The following is a 5282-nucleotide window of genomic DNA, read 5'->3' as shown; positions in this document are numbered from 1 at the left end:
TATGCTTTTGGGAGAGATTCTAAACTTGAATCTTGTTCATCCATTATTGGAAAGCTCAAGAACTAACACGAAGGAGATCTTGTTGGTGCCCATAAAACCGAAATCATAAAGTAAGAACAATGATTTCTTCTCTTATCTTATTTATATTTGCATGCATAAGATCTACAATTTATTTTATGACTAAATAAATTTTAACATATATGAATATGTTGTAAAATGAGATATATATTTCTAACAAACGGTATCATGAGCCTTAGGTTGTTTGCATGCAAATCGGTTATAGTTTTTCCGAGTTATACGATTAACAAACAAAACTTATAAATTTGTGTTTGTTATGATATATCACGAAATCAATTATGCATGTTAAAGTTTCTGGTCCTAAAATGTATTTAGGATATTTTGGTTAATTTATGGATTTTTATTGTTCATTTTATACTATAATGGCATTAAAATGTGATTTTATGATAAAAATGTCATTTTTGGACTAAAATTAGCTAAACTTCGTTTTTTCCAGTGATTTTTGGATATGTTTTCACATATATTATCTTTTGATGACCTGTAAATTTTCATAATTTTATGAGTTTTTGTGCTCGAAATATGGATTTTTCATGATAAAATTGAATTTAAATGAAAAATAGGTTATATGAGTTATATTTCGAATCTGGTCATAGAAATTTAGTATCTTGTCACATGCAATTTTACAAGATGTGTGTAAAATAATTGGCTATAATGAAGTCTTTATGCATGATTTATGAATTTTTGATGAAAAATCACATAAATAGTGACTTTAATTAGTGAAAATTGCTAAAACATACTTCATGACTAAGGAAAAACGTCACATGTTGCATTTTATCATATATTTCAGATCTAAAAGTGAAAAGTTAATAAAAATAATTTTTCTCATTTTTATGGTTAAAATTGATAAATCCGATAAACCGCAACATTGTTTTTCTCAATAAATTTCGAAATTTTTAACCTAAGTTTTTGAACATTATGAGTGTCATGGTATTTTTCCAGAATGTTCATGAGTTTAAAATTTCAAATTTCAAATTTATTTGAAATTTTTATGATTTATTTGAAGTTTATGGCATTATATTGTAATTTTAAGTCCTTTTATGAACAATATTAAGAAATATAAGTTAATTATTGTCAATATGTTAGTGGAGACTAATTTTGAGTCCAAAGATGGTTAGGGTAATTAACTAGTACATAAATATGATTTTATGTAATTATTGTGATTTTAAAAGGTTAAATCACGCAAATCCGTAAAAACCAATTAATATACGATATTGGCTCCTTAAAGGCGATTTAGCATAAAATTGGGCATGTTCATACATATTATAATGCTGCATTTTATTTATGATTGTCATAATTTTATTTTATGTAATTATTGAATTATGTAATATTACTTAGTATGGCCTTAGTTTTTAATTGATATTACCCGAAATGTATGAGAATATCGATTCGGTTGTAATTTATTGTGATCTCGTATCACCGTTTTGTAATTTAATAGATTTATTTTATTTTAATTACAAATGTATAATAGGAAATTATGTAATTTGTTATGTAATTTATTTATTCCGGAGATCCTTGAAGACGGTGCCACTCGAGAAGGCGATCCATTAAAGACGGTGTTGCCTTGATATGCGTGCCAAGACCGAAGTTCAAGGGACCAATGGAGTTGGTTTCCGAATTTGTAATAGTTTATTAGATTTAATATTTTAGGAAGGCCATACTAGGATTTTTATTATGCTTTGCATTTTTATTTATATGTTGCATGCATCGCTAAATCGCCATAACTAAAACATGCATCATCATTTTACCGAGTTTATCGACCGTGTCAATTGCAATTATCGTAGTTCACCGCTTTAGTTCACTTAAAACGTGATAGATAATAAATTGACATGACCTCTCGCTAAAATAAACAATTGAGACTTAGCCTTGCCAAAAAGTAGAAACCATGAAAACCTATTTCATGAGGGAGTGCACTCGGCCACACCGGGGTACAAACCTTGTTACGTAGGGGAAGTGGGTGATAAATGTCTATCCACCGAATTTATGTTAATAAAGGGTATTTCGGCTCTACCGTGCCCAAGTTGATATGGATTTGGATCATGGACACATTTATTCGAAATTTGGATTGAGCTCAACGGAAGTATTCGTGACCGTAGTCGCATGTGTTCCGGGCTAAAGATAAATATTAATGTAATTTTATCGACCAAGAGTTCTAAAAGTAGAATCGATTAAAGAGTTAATCCATCAAGTTATATTGATAAGGGATGAATCGGCCCTACCGTGCCCAAGTTAATATGAATTTGGATCTTGGAATCATTTATAATAGTTAGGTAGAGGTCACTATGTAAATGCTTTACTTATTATTTACAAGTATTAATAAAACGATAAATGTTAAGTTTTCCACTATTCCGTTATCATATTGTTCTATTTCTTTACCACAATTCATATACGATATCATTTCGATTTTTTTTTCAAATCTCCATTAAAACATCGTAACTAAAGACAAAATTTGATTTTTTCTTCTAAAACCTCGTATTATCCATTGTACGGATCTCTTGTGAAGAGTATAGATGAAAGTTATTCGTGATCAAAAGGGTTTTTGATTCTTGACTAACATATCTACTTACAATGAATTGTTTCTCATATGCTTAATTGAGTTAAGTACTTTGAAACGTTACATCATACACCAACAGATAAATGGGGGATCGGGAATATACAACCAACGAATAAAAAATAAAGGAGACGAAATAAAAAGAGTAAGAGAACATACAAAACACGAACTTCCCCAAACCAGCCAGAAAACTGGGGAAGTGAGTAGACCAGTAGCTACTCGTCGTCGTCGGCACCGCCATCTCCCTGGCTCTCCGACCCAACAAAACGGTTTCCCCAAACAGCAACAAACTAGGGGAAACTCTAATCGTCATCTCCAGCCACATCCTCCGGACCTGGTGTGAACGGGGGGTCGCTCTCCTCCTCTCTGGCAGCTCGCTGTGCCGCCTGCTCAGCCCGCAACCGCACCTCTCGTGCTACCGGTGTCTCCTCCGCCTCGTCATCTGAGTCAGAAGGGAGTGGAGGGTACCCACCCTCTGGGTATCGGTAGAAGGAGGGATGCGGCCACCCTGCTGGAACCGGTCGCCGTGCTCGGATATGGAACTCGTAGAGCGGGAATACAGCCAAGGCCATATCCCGTCTCATCTCAGTAAGGTACCTGCACATATCCAGAAGCAAGGCATCACGACGCCCTTGGTCCATGACCTCGGGCGCCCCTAAAACAGGAGGGCAAACAAAATTGGCCGGCAAGGCCGAACCAGAAGGAGGAGGGGTAAGTGGAGGTGCAGGCATGGGAGTCTGTGTGGGTCCAGCCTGAGTCTGAGCCGGAGTCTGAACCTGAGGGGTAGATGACTCTCCGGCCTCCCGCTTCCTCTTCCTAGAAGAAGAAGTAGGGGTAAGGGTAAGGTGGTAGGTGGGTGGAGGTGGCCTCGCTCCCTCGGCAGCAGTCGGGAGCGGTAAGAGTGGAGGAAGGGTAGGGCACGACAAGGTAACAGACGTGGAACCACAAATCTTCCACGTCCTCGCGCCCTTCTTCGGGAACCAGGCGAAGTCAACCATGGCAGCCAAGTCAAGGTAAGCCTGCTTTTGAGGCGCAGTAAGTCCAGGCTCAGTGGGGTAAAGATGGCGGGCAATCCTAGTCACTAGCCCGCCGCAGACAACAGCGGTCTTGACCCTTGTCCCAATCCCGTTCCAATCTGAGCTATTAAATAGGCAATATTTAGAACAAACGGGGTACCGTAGTCAATGTTAAGGTACCCCGCGAGGATCGCTAGCTCAGTGTTGGTCACGTTATTGGGCTCAGGTCGCCCAAAGATGGTCTCTCCTATCAGTCGCAAGAAGTAACGGGGGGCAGGTAAGTGTACGTGGGCTCCCTTCCGTGCGGGAAGGGAGTGTGAGAAAGCGCGACCCGCAGTGGTGAAGGAGATCTCGAGGTGGGTCGGTGGGACCGTCACTAACGAGGCCTAGAACCTCCCCAAACCTGGCCAAAGTCCAGTGGTGCGACTCATTGCGGAGTCGGAAGTGAATGCAAGGACTAGAGGGGTTGGCATCGTAAGAGTCGGTGTCAAAAGAGTAGGAGCTGAAAAACTCGTATGTGGGGATACGAATAGCAGCTTCCTGCATGGTAATCAGACCCGACATACCCGTCCCGTTCAACAAACTACAGACCTCCTCGTAAATACCTAAGGTCTCTAGGTCAGTCCGTGCAATGAAACGGGTAGAGGAAAGAGGGCAACGAAGCAAAGCGGATAACCGAGTCCGGTGATCCGAAGAAACGAAATGTACCGTGGGCAACGCCGGTAAAGGAGTAAGGGTGGCCTCCCCACTGCACCCCAAGGGGAAGGAAGTAAGGGCTAACTGGCTAGCCGGCTGACTCGGCCTAGGTGGCAGCATACCAGGTTGCGGGTATCGAGGCGTGGCTCCTCGACCCAACATAGAGAACGGCCTGGCAGGTGTAGAAACAACAGCTGAAGCTGCCGTGGTGACTAAGGCGGAGCTAGTGGCAACAGCAGGGGCCACTGACTCGCTCGAGGATGGACTGGAAGCGGTACTAGTAGAAGGCAAAGAACTAGTATCCATCCTGCAACATGGTAAAGGGCATGATAAGAAAAACGGCTGCTAACCGTGGTTAAAATAACACGTTAACCAACATGTGACAGCACATAAAGGCCCTATCAGTCGAAAGATAATCGACTCTCAGCAGATAAAATCCAATAATCCTCAACAAATTCGAAGTACAGTAAGCGAGTGATGATGAAATGACAATGTAATGACTGTTAACGGATACTAAAAACAGCATGAAAAACTGCATGAGAACAAGTAAGGCTCCTAGCAATCGGGAAATTCGACTCACAGAACAAGATTCCCAACAATTGACAGCATGTAAGGGCGATAGGAAACGGAAAAGTCAGTTAACTACAGCAACAATTATGCAAGAACTGAAGTTAAACAAGCGAGAAAGCATATAGACCGTCTGACAGTCGAAAAATTCGACTTAGAAGCCCTAATCGCGGGAACTCGCGCAAATTTCGAACTAAACATGTGAAAACAGTGAGGAATTGAGATGTGATCATCAAGCAAGCTAAATAAGGGCACACAAACACAATTAAGTCGAAAAAAATTCGACTAAACATGGATATTCAAACCCTAATTCGATTTTTACCTCATAATAATCAAAGTAATTGAAATTAAAATGCAAAAAAGAGGTAAAAGGAATG

The sequence above is a fragment of the Silene latifolia genome, unplaced genomic scaffold (assembly GCF_048544455.1).
Source record: "Silene latifolia isolate original U9 population unplaced genomic scaffold, ASM4854445v1 scaffold_57, whole genome shotgun sequence".
Taxonomy (NCBI): domain Eukaryota; kingdom Viridiplantae; phylum Streptophyta; class Magnoliopsida; order Caryophyllales; family Caryophyllaceae; genus Silene; species Silene latifolia.
Note: the sequence above shows the minus strand (reverse complement) of the source record.